Below are 13,313 nucleotides of genomic sequence, written 5' to 3'. Positions count from 1 at the left end.
ACACATACATAGGAAAGCTTGCAACAACATACATTGTTGTATTCTGGATCAGTTTGACTGAAAGATACATTGTAGATAGGAACCACTCATGTCATTGTAGCGCAGCAGTGTTTGACCTTGTGTACCTTCTTGCTTCTAGCACTAAGCATTCTCACTAGAAGGTCACTGCCTCTGGAGTTCACTCCTGCCAATCATTTGGCCCAATAAAAGATATTACCTCACCCACCTTTCTCTAATATCCTGGGACCGTCACGGCTACAACACTGCATACAATCATCTATTTTAGCATTAACCTGGCCATTTTTAGGGTCTCATCCAAAGTTCATTGAAACCAGTGGGAATCATTTCATTGACTTCAATAGTCTTTGGCTCAGGCCTTTACGGAGCAGTCTAAAATTAACCTTTCGGTCCAGGCAGTTCAAGAACTTCAGGTTCCTTAGCATTTAATCTATTTGCTAGGTCTGACCACTTCTGTTCCTTAAGGCTATATAACTTAGTGTTGTGTGTGTGTTGGGTGGGAGTAGAGAGAGGGGAATAATTATGGGGAGATTGAGAGGCAGAGGGGCCAGGCATGCAGTATGAGGCCATGTCTACACTACAAACTTTGGTCGATGCAAGTTACATCGGCATAAAGCCACCATAGTTGTTATATCACTTGTGTGCATCAGACCTGGCTTCTTACATTGACGCTGGGCATACTCACCAGGAGTTCTTGTGTCAGTGCACAGTGAGGTGCATGATGGGAAAGTATCCCAGTGTGCAACCCACCACCATCCAGTGCACGGTCTTTTGGGAAGTTTTGGTAATACAATCCAGGGATGACTGGGAGCAAAGGGACAACTTCCCAGCATGCAACTGTCTTCATCCCATGTCATCTATAATCCCATAATTGTTGCACCTTTTAAAAAAAAAATCCCACAAACCCTTGCAATCCACCATCTCTAACAGAAGCTGGGAACTTGCACAGCTCTGTACTATTGTCATAAGCTCTGAAAGCACAGGATGCATGATCTTCTGGTATTTACAGAGCCAGGAGAAGAATCAAAGCAATGAGAAACGTGATGATTTCTTGGAGAACAGACTGCTGTGGGACACAGTGAGAACCAGTTCAAGGTTGTTGGTGGTGGTCACAGAGCAGCTACAGATGGTGGAGTGCAGCTTCTGGGTCCGATAAATGAGCACTGAGTGGTGGAATTGCATCATAATAGAGGCTTGTGATGATGAGCAGTGGCTGCAGAACTTTCAGTTGGACAAGGCCACATTCCTAGATCTGTGTGCTGAGCTTGCTTCAGCCCTCCAGTGCAGAGAGACCAAAATGAGAGCTGCACTGACAGTGGAGAAGTGAGTGGTGACAGTGCTCTGGCAACTTGCAATGCTGGATTGCTACCTGTCAGTGTGAAATTATTTTAGAGTTGGAAAATCCACTCGAGGGGGCCATTGTCATGCAAGTGTGCAGGGCCGTTAATTGTCTCCTGCCACGCAGATCTGTGAGTCCCAGCAATATGCACACCATCGTTAATGGATTTGCAGCAATGAGGTTCCTGAAATGGGGTGGAGCAATAGATGGAGCATATCCCTATTTTGGCACCAGGGTACCTTGCTACAAAGTACATCAACAGAAAGGGCTACTTTTCTATGGTTATGCAAGGATTGGTGGATCACCAGAAATAATTCACCGATATCAGTGTTGGCTGGTCAGGGAAGTTGCATGATGCTCGCATCTTTAAGAACACAGGACTATTCACAAGGCTGTAAGCAGGGACTTTTTTTCCCAGCTAGCAGATTAGCACTGGTGGTGTTGAAAAACCAATAATGATCTTGGGGGACCCGGCCTACCCCTTGTTCCCCTGGCTCATCTAGCCATACACCGGCCCCCTCGACAGTACCAAGGAAGAATTCTACTACCAGCTCAGCAGGTGCAGAATGACAGTTGAATGCACATTTTCTTGATTGAAGGGATGCTGGCGTTTACTCATAAGATTGGATCTCAGTGAAAAAACATCCCAATGGGTATAGCTGCCTGCTGTGTCCTGCATAACATCTGTAAAGCCAAGGGGGGGAAAGTTGCTGCTGGGGTGGAGTGGCTGGCTGCTGAGTTTGAACAGCTAGACACAAGGGCTAGTAGAAGAGCTCAACGTGGAGCTATCTGGCTCAGGGAGGATTTGAAAGAGCAGTTTAACAATGAGTCAAAGTAAGGCATTGTGTACTGTGCTCTCCCTGGCCCTGCTGTTTTGGGGCTAGTTAGGAATTGTGTGGTGCTTGGTGTACATCTATGAATCTATCACTGCCGATGCCCCTATTAATTTTGCGGTGCTTGCTGTATGTTTTTGATTATTACACTGTTCGTCACTTATCCTATGAGTTGTGTCACACTGTACAGTAACAATTGGGTGCTTTCAGAACTGCTAGGCACCCTGCTGCACATGTCGTGAACTAATAAAGATGAATGATTTTCCAAATAATAGAATTTTATTCAGTAACAAAATCAGTGCAAAGAAAAATCTGTGCAATTGAAAAGCAAATACATTTAAAAAAAATAAATTAATAGAACAGAACTTTACAAGGGGAAAGAACATTTTTATCCATTTTACCTACACATACAGCAACTGTGGCTTTCCCAGGTCAGGGTATGTGAAGCTGTGGTTGTCTTAATGTTGCCCAGGATGGAGTGGTGGGGTAGGGATGGGGACCCTGATTCCAGGTGGAATGTTTGGAGGTGAGTAGGGAGGTGCTGTAATGGAGTTCTCCGTGGACTGCAAAGGGAGGTGAGCCTGGGATTGTTGAACCTGTAGGTCCACAAGAGTCCGCAGCATAGAGAAGCCCCATTATGTCCTGGTGCACTTCCCTCTCCTTTTCCTGGTGGGGCTCCTGGGCCTTTCTCCTGTCCACTCTTTCCTTCTCCAGGCTGTCTGCAATGTTCCCCCTCCGGACCCTTTGCTTATGGACTGGTGCAGCACTGGTTTGCAAGATCTCATTGAACATGTCATCCCAAGTCGTCGTCTTTCTCCTTCTTCTCTGCCTCAGGTGTTCCACGCATGTGGAGGGGGAACCCCTCAAGTCTGCAATGGCAGCAGCTACAGATAAAAGACGCAGAGGTACCATTGTCGACATAGTCACAACAGAACATGAAAGTTAAGATGCCAAGGTAAGATTCAGAACTCCCTTCCCTTGCTCCCCTAAAGTTTTAAACAAGACCTGCTTATTGACACTTCTGCTTCGGAGTGCTTGTGCATGGCTCCACTCACAGCACCAGACATGCTGAGTATGGCCAGCCAGGGGTGAGGGAAATGAGGATTTGCTCACTTCCCTGAAACGATGAGTATAGGGCAATGGCACTGAATACTGGCACCATTTCCACAGGCGGTGGTGATTTTAGCTGACATCTCACTCCTCGGGGTGACAAAAGCACAGTGGCTGCTGGTGTCCTGAAGCTGCACAGGCCCAGATGCTGCTAGCTTGTGTACTGTAAGGGTTCCAGCTGAAGTTATCGCTGACTGGAGTGGGAAAGTCTGCGGAGAAGAAATAAGGCTGCCATCCCTTCAGGCGAGGACTGCAGAGTACCTCCCTGGAAGTTCCTCTGAGAAGAATTCAGTGGACACTCCTGTGCACATAAACAAACTGCTCCACATGCTCCCCTTCCATTGCCCAATTCTACAGGGGAATGAAAAGCAGGTAACAACACTACCTCTCTTTGTTGTACCGTTACCTCTTCTGGCAGGAGTAAATTAATGAAAAGTCAGTAACTGTGTCCTGTTAAGTTGGGGGTGCCATCTGTACATCATTGTAATGGGAAATACAATTACACTCTTACCTGAGATACCTTCCCATGCATTGGGCTCGCCCATGCTCAACGGCTGGGACTGACTGGACTATAGTGGAGTCTAATAGGACCCCCTGGTCGCATGTCCCCCATCCTCTGCTTCTTCCTCCTCCACCTACTCCTTATCCTCGCTGCTCCCGCCAGGGGCCTGTGACTTGGGCTCCTTGGAGGTATTCAGGGTGGTCTGTGGGGTGGTGGTGGTGCAATCTCTGCCAAGTATGGCATGCAGCTCTTTGTCAGTGGCAGGTCTGTGGCCTGGCCCCAGTTTAACTGTTCGCCTCTCCCCCGCCTTCTGGTATACCTGATCCGGTTCCTTTGCTTTCACATGGCACTGCTGCTGGTCCCTGTCATACCTCTTCTCCTGCATCTGCTGTGCAATCTGCTCATAGATGTTCATGTTTCTACTGCTGGTCTGTAGTTGTGCTTGCACAGTCTCTTCTCCCCACAAGCCAAGGAAATCCAATATCTCCTGTCTACCCCAAACCGGAGCACGTGAGGAGCATGTAGCCGGCATGTCAGCTGGGCAGTTGCACACAACAAAGGAGAGTAGCTGGGTGTCTTGCCAAGCTGGGCAATCAGGAAAAGACATTTAAAAATATCCGTGACTTTAAGGGGGGAGGAGGCGGCTGTCTTCTGGTCTCTGTGACCCCTGAGCAGTGGAGTTCACAATTGTGATCGGATCTTTTACTGTCAGGCATTGTGAGACAGCTGCTGTAGGACTGCTAGGGTTCATATAAGTAACACAGTATCCATACTTGCGCTGCATTGATCTCAGTACATTGACCCAGGCTCAATGTCACTTGGGGAGGCAGTTTTACTGTGTTGCTGTAACAGGACACTTATGTCGGTGGGAGACAAATTTAAGTGTAGACATATGCAAACTAAGTCAACTTATATTGGCTTATGGTGGCTTATATTGACCTAACTTTGTAGTGTAGACCAGGCCTGAATTCTCTCTTTGTTGAAAATATTGATTGGTATTAATAATTCTAAACCATGTAAAAATAGACCTAAATACAATGGTGATGGGCACCACACAAGAAATAATGAGAATATGGGGAGTCAGAGGAAGAAAATATATAAGCTAGGGACAATGCTTATTTAGGCCACTTGTCACTTTGAATTGTGAGCTCTCTGTGGATAATGGGGTCACAAAGTAATGCTTAGCTGGACCTTTTCATAAACTGAACTAGGATGAAGTTATGAGTCAAGTACATGCCCAGGGTCCAATATTGCTACCTGTGCTGCCTGGATTCAAGCTGGTTTAGATAGCCTAACTATTCACAGCTTTTGCTGTGAAGACATACTGTCAGTTAGAAGGGCACAGAGGCATTTAGAGGAAGAGGTGTGGTAGTTATTGGGCATGCTCAGTAGCTGTCTCTGAAACAATGCAGAAGGCTTCCATTCAAGGCAAGCAGTCGCACAGGTACCACATATTCACCATCTGAGAGCTGAGCCAATCAGAGCTCAGTGGGGAAAAGATTGGGGGGACGTGGTGACACTCTTGGGGACTCAGTAGCTGAACAATGCAGGACTATGATGCGTCTCCTGTGTTCCAGACCCTGTGCCATTTTGGATCCAAATTCCCTATCTTGCTGGAAGCCAAGGAGACGCCAACTATTGACTTCAGGACTAGAATTGCTACTGGCTATGAGGTTGTTCAGACTACTTTGCTGAGGAGATTAAGGAGTTTGGAGCTGCCAGTCTCTTCTGGCTCTGAGGAGCCTAGGTGATACATATGCACTTCTGATGCCACACTGCAGAGACTGAAAAGTCATGTCTGTGAAAAGCTTGGAGGGGAGTGTGCATGTGTAGGTGCTAAGGTATTCCTTGCACTGAAACTTATATAACAGCAACCAATTGGTGAAATCTGTTTGCGAAAACCCAGTAGAGATACAACAAAATAGCTCTTTAGGAAAAGTTTTCATAGGTATTCCTAATGCTGGTGGCAAATGTCTTTCTATATTAAATGTTATAGTATGAAATTGTATTGCACTCTCTCTGCAGTTTTATTATTTGTTAAAGTCCTGAAAAGACTGAGCTCTTCACTGTGCTTCTGCAGAGAAGTTGACTGAGGTACAGGAAGAAGGGGAGTGTATTACCATTACACATAATACTGCTCCTCCTAACCAGTTATATTTGCTCAGTCAAGCAGGAAAATTGGTGAAGCGTTATAGGACTGATTTGGCTGAGAGACACTTTTTAGGGGCAAGATCATTGTCATTTTGGATTACTGTGTCTGAAATCATCTAGGGAAACTGAAAGCTTTGATGACACTAAAATGACATGATCATAGGTTTATCACTTTTATTTCTCTTTTTGGAGGTTTTACACAAAAGATCAGACAGAAAAATAATGCATAATTAGTGTCTATAATTCAGATTTTCAGTGCACTGCTTTAAAATGACTAGCAAAAGCCTGCCACATCCCTGTTTCTTGTTCAATACAGAGCTAACAGAGATGAGAGACGAACAAGATTTCTTGTTATCTAAATATTTTCTGGGTGCATACTGAAGTGCCAATGTAATAATGAAATAATTAGCGAAAGAACAAGTTCCCAGGCTGCATTCCAAAAAAGGATGGAAACAAACGATTGCCAAACACTACTTCAAACCATTTTAATTCTGTTGCACTCAAGGAAGAGCTAGATTAAGAAAAAGGTCAAGAGAAAAAAAAAAGAAAAGAAAGTTAAGAGTTTAGCAGCAGACTCAGACTAACTCTGAGATCCATAACTGATGAAGCCAGCTTAATTTACTCTTTCCACACTATTTAGATAGTGACAGATCATCTGTCCAAGGATAGATATGCGCACAAGAAGGGGACAGTAAAAATGTAACAAGCCTGAAACCAGTCTTGGCACTTCAGGCCTTATCTAATGTGGTACTCAAACAGGGCTGGTATAAGCAGGGATGCTGTACCAGCATCCTGTACCCAACTTTGATGGCACTCGGATAAAGCAGCTGCAGTACAGCTCTTTTCCTCAGCTGAAAGTTGTAGCTACTTTGCTTACTCCCAACCAGCAGCTTCTTCCAGTACTCTGGCTGATCACCTGCCCACAAGATGTCAGCAAGTGGCTGAGCTGGGGATGGCAGGCACAGATTGTAAGCTGTCTCCCCTAGCCCACCACACACACTCCAGAGCGGGGTGAAAAGGTGGCTGTTTGGTTTTTTTTCCTGCTCCAACAGGTCAGAAAAGAGGTCCCCAGTTGGGTTCCTTGCTGCTGCAGCAAGGAAGACAAGGAGGAGTTAAAGTGATGGTAGCAAAGGCACTAAAGCAGGGAAGAGAATATGTGACTGGTCAGTTGCCCGGTTCTGCAGGAAGAAGAATTGGGGAAAGAGAGGCAGCAAATCTGAGGAGGAAAAGGCAGGGAGGAAAAATGGGAGAAAGGGAAGAAAATAGCCCAGAGACAAAAGGTAGGCCTTTCCCTGGTGAGAATGAATTGAATATTCACAGCATCAAACAAAAAGTTAATCTTGAGGGAGTTCAAAGACCAGAATGCTATGGACCACGACAGTCAGCCAGTGTGACTACACACAGCTAACCAAAACAGTCCTCACCTGGAAGGAGACTTGAGTCAGTGTGAACATACTCGCACAACAATTTTCTATCTGGCAAAGCGGACATACACTTTAGTATCCTTTCGGGGTCCCTTCCAGTTCTATGAGACAGGTATATCTCCATATATTAAGTGTCACATGGATCTCTGGGAGTAACATGAATCATACACCTTAAAGAAAGACTGGGATTTTTAGAGGAGCTGAAGGGAGTTGGATGATCAAGTCTAATTAAAATTCAATGGAAGTTGGGCACCTAACTTCTTTAGACTCCTTTGGAAATCTCAAACTCCACTAAATGACTTTCCTCTAAATGTCTTCGTTTTACTGACACTAGCATTGTCAGAAGAATGAAAGATGGAAAATTCACCCATTGCATCTTGGCACCAGCTGAACCCACAAAGAGGCATAACAGTTTTAGTCTATTTATTCACATAGGGGGCTGACTGCTGCCAGCTTTCATCATGCAGAACTCTTATTGTAGTCAGTGCTTTCTGCAAGGGGTCCATGTGCAAAAGCCTTGCAGGATATGATCCTTAAGACTCATGAAATTCTTAAGAGAGAACTGCAAGAGAGAGAGATTTGACCTCTGTACAGATGAAAGCAGAAAATGCTCACTTATTCTGAAAGGGCTGGTAAAACAACACATGGAAATGGTGTTCTCTAAAGGACCAAATCCTTGTCCCAGTGAAGTCAATAAGAGCTTTGACATTTACTTCACTAGGACAAAGATTTAGACCCAATTGAACACTGGGGGGGTTGTAGTGTCAAATATTGCTTCTTGGTAAGGGCCTATGGATGACAGTGAAAATCAACCTTCCAAGTTATCCTATGATCATTCTTTACAAAATTCCGCCAAATTCTAAAAACGCTAATATGATTGTTAAGAGTCCTAATCTGGTGGAAACTTGGTCACTGATTAGATAATGGCCTAAGGATTTTTCCACTGCTTTGTCACTCAAAGATTAAGAAAAAGTTCACTTCTCCCTTCGTTACTGTGCCTAAAAACAAGTGTTGACAGAAGTCACAAGCGTCTTACATGCAGCACAGAATGATACAGAGAAAGAGATCTATCCTACTGAACTATGTTCTCCTGTCTCTTCTGATACTTTTCATATGTGAGCTGATTGTTGCTATTGATTCTGGAAGAGTTTTGGCATGAAGTTAATGACTACTTTGAGTTGTTACACAAGAAAGCCAAACTCCACTCTGCATGAGCATAGCCCTGAAAAGAACCCAGAAGCTTCAGTCAGTGCAGAATGCATTGAATTCAATGGGAGGTGCATGTATGTATCCAAGAGTAGGATTTGGTCTACAGTCAGGAGCACTTGTCTAAGGCTGCTCATGTTAAGCTTTCTCATTGCACCCTTTATGTGTCAAATTTATAGGAAGGTAGATTATGGATAAATAGAACTCAAATTAACCTACATTTCTCCCTCCTCAAAAGACACTTTTTAATCCCCCCTCCTCCTCCAGGTGGTTTCTTTTCTTCCTCCCATTCATGAGCACTTGATCTCCCACCTGTGTAAGGCAACCAGTCCACCCAAGCAGGCAGCCAATAGTCAGCCATCAGCTGTGTGCTGCCACTTGATTCTCCTAGCGAGACCCACTGCTCGTTTCAAGCACCCTATGACCCCAAGGCTTGGCCCCATAGATCCTGCTTTAATCCATCCCTGCAATTGGGTGCTAAAACAAATCAAACTTTTATATTTGAACATTGGTCTTGCCACAACATTATATGTACATTTATACATAGTGATGTGCTGCAGGGCCCTTTTAGAAATCCCCACATCAAACAGAAGGGAGAACTGAGGCAGTTGCCCAGGTTGAGATGGAATCTTCCCATTCTGGCTGCTGCTCAATCAGCCCTGCTAGAGATGACATCTCTGTAGCTCACAAAACTTTTTTGAAGTGTGAATTTTTTGCCTTCAGAATGCACCAATCAGCAGTGTAAAGGTGGGAAGAATATATATTTGTACACAAACACACATGCACATGCACCCCTATGTTCTCAGGAAAGGATATTCTTCATTCTTTCTTCCCAACCCAAGATCATTTCTAGATGGTCTTTATTGCCCTTCCGCACCTCATTTCAAAGGACAGAATTTGACCACTGTGCTTTACAATAAATATACATAGTGCATATTGTTCTTGGAGAAAAGTATAAACATTTCCAGGAAGTGCAATTAATTAAAACTTTGTCGATCAAATGGTGTTGCCTCCCTGGTCCTAGCTAAGAGAGACTCTTTTTTGTTTAAGTGGGAAAGCAATTACTCCTCACCCCCCTTTTCTACAGCACATGCCTCCCAGTATAAAAGGCTTATCACAGGCTTAGGGGAAATATTTGTTAGAATAGTGGCTGCCCATCAGCACTTGCACAATATGACTTCCACAAACAAGTCCTGTCCTCAGAAGGAGTATCAGAGCAGAGAACACAGCAAGTAACCAGCTGTTTGGCCCAAATTCATAATTTTTTGTGCTATGATAACTCCTTAGAAAGATCTTTCTTATCTCTTTTTTTTTCTGAGCGGGGAGCTAGGGGAGTGGGAAAGTATTTCCACCCCCTAACCCCCAAACAGATCTGAACATAAATAATATTCTTAAAAGGAATTCCATGGCTCTGGAGCTGCACTTGACAGCCCATGCCTGGCATCAATTAAAGCACTGGCACAAGCATAATAGTTTGTTGTTTTCTGACTGGAGGAGGTTTAGGTGGCTATTATCACACTCAGAATGCAGGTGACACTTTGATGTCAGTAAAATCGAACATGAGGTGCCATGCTGCTTTGTTGTCAACCCCCCAATATGTGAAATTCACTAGCCTCGATATATCCAATTTTTTGAAGCAATCAACAGTAGTGTACTATGAGTGTGGGACTGGGAACCAGGAACTCCCGAGTTCTAATATTGACTCTCAGACTTCTCCTATGAGACACAATCTCTGAATGTCCATTTCCCACCTAAACAACGAGGATATTAATATGTATGTTAATTAGTTAACATTGTTCAACACTTGAAGATAGAAAGTGTTAATTTATTAATAGCTTTAACTTCTCTTGAGCTGGTTTAAAGCGCTAGTATTTTAACTGTTTCAAATGGCTCTCTCTTCTAAACTCTCCATTTAAGGAAATTGTCAGTACTGAAAAACTTAGCTTTACTATTTTTATTTGAATTACTTTGATTGCTTGGCAGACTTTCCAGTCTCTCATAATTCAAGTTATTACATAACTCTGATTGTGTAACTGACAGCTAGTTAAAGATTTCAAAGAAATCAGAATGATTGCTTTATCTCAGGTTATTACAACATTATGAACTGTAGAAAAAAAGATAATAGACCAGTTTCCTGCCCAATTTAACTCCACTGTCCGCAGAAGTGATTTGCCTCAATATACTCTGGAATATGGATGTTTGTTCACTAGAATATAAGCAGCATGTACTGAGCCATCTTTTAATTACAACAGTGAATGACAAGGTCTAGAGAAGCTTTCCCTCATGCCTTATTATATGAACAGGTTTAAAAGAAAAGCCAACAGATACACAACTAATAAGTCATAGTAATTTGTAAAGAGCTCTGGATCCACTGCATACATCCATGCATGATGCTACCATATATGGTCATGTTCTTCTCAATACTAACTGTTCCACAAAAATGTAATGATAACAAATTCAAAACAAATACCTTTTAGGGAATAACATGTCCATTGCAAATGTGATAATAAAAATCATTGTTTACATCCAAGTGAATACAGCCAGAGCAGCAACATGCACTAAATTAAAACTACCACTCAATCAAGCTTTTAGCTTTCCAGTAGTTAATATTCCAGTAGTTCATACTTTTGGTTTCAGTGGTTGAGGTTTAAAAGTGATGTTGACTACTAGTAGTTCAGAATATCAACCCTTTACAAAGTACATTCTTAGGAGTTGATAGCTAATGGAAACTTTTGAATAAGATACAATTTGATTTATTTTAACATAAAAATTATGAACATTTTTTTGCAATAAAAATATCTTACAAGATATCTAACAATGAAATAACAAATCAGGTTTACTGACTTTTCTATCCCAGGTTGGAAGGGTCATATTCTGATTAATTAAAAAAAATGCTAATATAAAAAGTCAGTGAGATTTTTTTTCTTCTGGGATACCAATGATGCTTTATATACTGCCATCTACTGACCTTTTTCTTTATTCACATCACTTTTATTACAAACTTGAGTTTATTGCTTAGTTTCTTCCTCTCAAGGAAAAAAAAAATCGTCAGATCTATGCATATAAACTATATGAACAAGTGCATCTCACTAACAGTGAAGAAATCTGATTTAGCAGTGCAATCTCTTTATTCCTAACAAGAAAATCTGTTATTTATGTAATAATAAAGGTGATACTTTTCTTTTGTATTTTAAAAGTTTTTTTTTGCTGTGCATTTAAACAAAAAATTAGCAAAGCTAATTATATTTTAATCAAATACATTTATATTGTAATCAATTAAATATTAAAACTAAGTTATTTTATATATTAGTATTGAAAACATATACAGAAAACCTGCTGCTAAACTACCACTGCTTTTACTAGAGCATCTTTACTGGATACACATATAAAGTTAATTAGTGCTTGTGCCTGTCATTGTCTGGAAAAGGTGCTATAGAATTGCAAAGCATTATTATATTAGACACAACATCTACTGGGTATTTGTTTCTCTACATCTCTATATAAACAGATGCAGCTATGGCAGTGATATAAAACAAATTATGAATTTCTCACACCACTTGGAGATTTTGAGTTGAATTTTATGATCTTTCAGTGAATTTTAAACTGAATGCTCTGTTTGCAATATGCAAATCAGGTGTAAGCCAAACAAGCATGTTTTGTAGGTCTGTCACAATACAGTTTAAGTAAAGCAGCAATAGGGTGACCAGATGTCCTGTTTTTAAAGGGACAGTCCTGTTTTTTGGGACTATTTCTTATATAAGCGCCTGTTACCCCCTACCTCCTGTCCTGTTTTTTCACAGTTGCTATCTGGTAACCCTAAGCAGCAAGTGTTTGTAACCTGAAAGTAATTCACAAATAAATTGCTTTTGCAAAGGTACACGATAACTTAGATTGCTAAAGTAACTATGTTAGAAACATCTGTTCACTCCTAGTCCCCTTCCCCGGCAGGAGAGTCCTCAGTCACAGTAGTACTTACAGATATCCAAGTAGGGAAGCAGAGAGTGAATTGGAGAGTCTGGAACCTGTACAGCTAACAGCTGGAACAGTCCAAATCCTCTCTGCCTTTGCAGCCTCCCTATATAGAGGAGGAGAATCTGGTCAATGGGGAGGGGCCCTAGAAACCACCTCCTGCTGGAAAATCCTCAGTACCTGGGCTAAAAATGAGAGATCATCAGTCAAGAACCTCGTTCCTAGAGGGGCCCAGTTCAGGGCTGGTGACTTCCCCCAAACCTTTCCCTTAGTATTAACAAACACAAAAATCCAAACAGAATTATGACATGGGTGTCGCCCCTTATTTTCTGACATCCAATTGTACCTTGTGCAATAGTACTAGGAGGTGCCTGAAATTAACAGGGTTGTTTCTTTTTGCCACTTCCCAGAATGGAACTGGTGTGTTGGACCAAGCAAATGAGACACTTTAACCCCTTCCTGCCTTACATAAACTATCTCCTCATGTATGCCTTCCAGCTGGGGGTCCAGCAAGAGGGGAAAGCCAGATCAGGAGTAGCTGTAGTTGAGATCCCAATACTAGGCCAATCAGACTATCAGCCTGTTGATGTGGAGCTAAGATGGGTTCGGTATGAGTTGTTTGGGAGTGAGAGGTTATTTCCAACACAGCGGCGGTGTGGGGGGTGGAGGTCTTTCTCTGTCTCCTTGTGTTTATGTAACATTTAGAGCTTGGGGCTGTTTTAAGCCTTGTCTGTCTCTGGGGAATAAGAAGGTTATTTTTC

General features: G+C 42.5%; 1 protein-coding gene across 1 annotated transcript in view; it reads right to left on the bottom strand.

The window, feature by feature from the left end:
* Positions 1-12,618, bottom strand: part of MYH11 (myosin heavy chain 11) — a 101,206-nt gene extending 88,588 nt beyond the window's left edge. Inside the window, exon 1 of the mRNA XM_026650635.1 lies at positions 12,560-12,618. The gene's annotated coding sequence lies outside the window, so the exon portion shown is untranslated. The remainder of the gene's footprint in view (positions 1-12,559) is intronic.
* Between the last annotated feature and the right edge of the window lie 695 nt (positions 12,619-13,313).

The sequence above is a fragment of the Terrapene carolina genome, unplaced genomic scaffold, assembly GCF_002925995.2.
Source record: "Terrapene carolina triunguis isolate 2854851 unplaced genomic scaffold, T_m_triunguis-2.0 Scaffold93, whole genome shotgun sequence".
In the NCBI taxonomy this organism is placed as follows: domain Eukaryota; kingdom Metazoa; phylum Chordata; order Testudines; family Emydidae; genus Terrapene; species Terrapene triunguis.
Note: the sequence above shows the minus strand (reverse complement) of the source record. Positions and strands in the feature narration are given on the sequence as shown.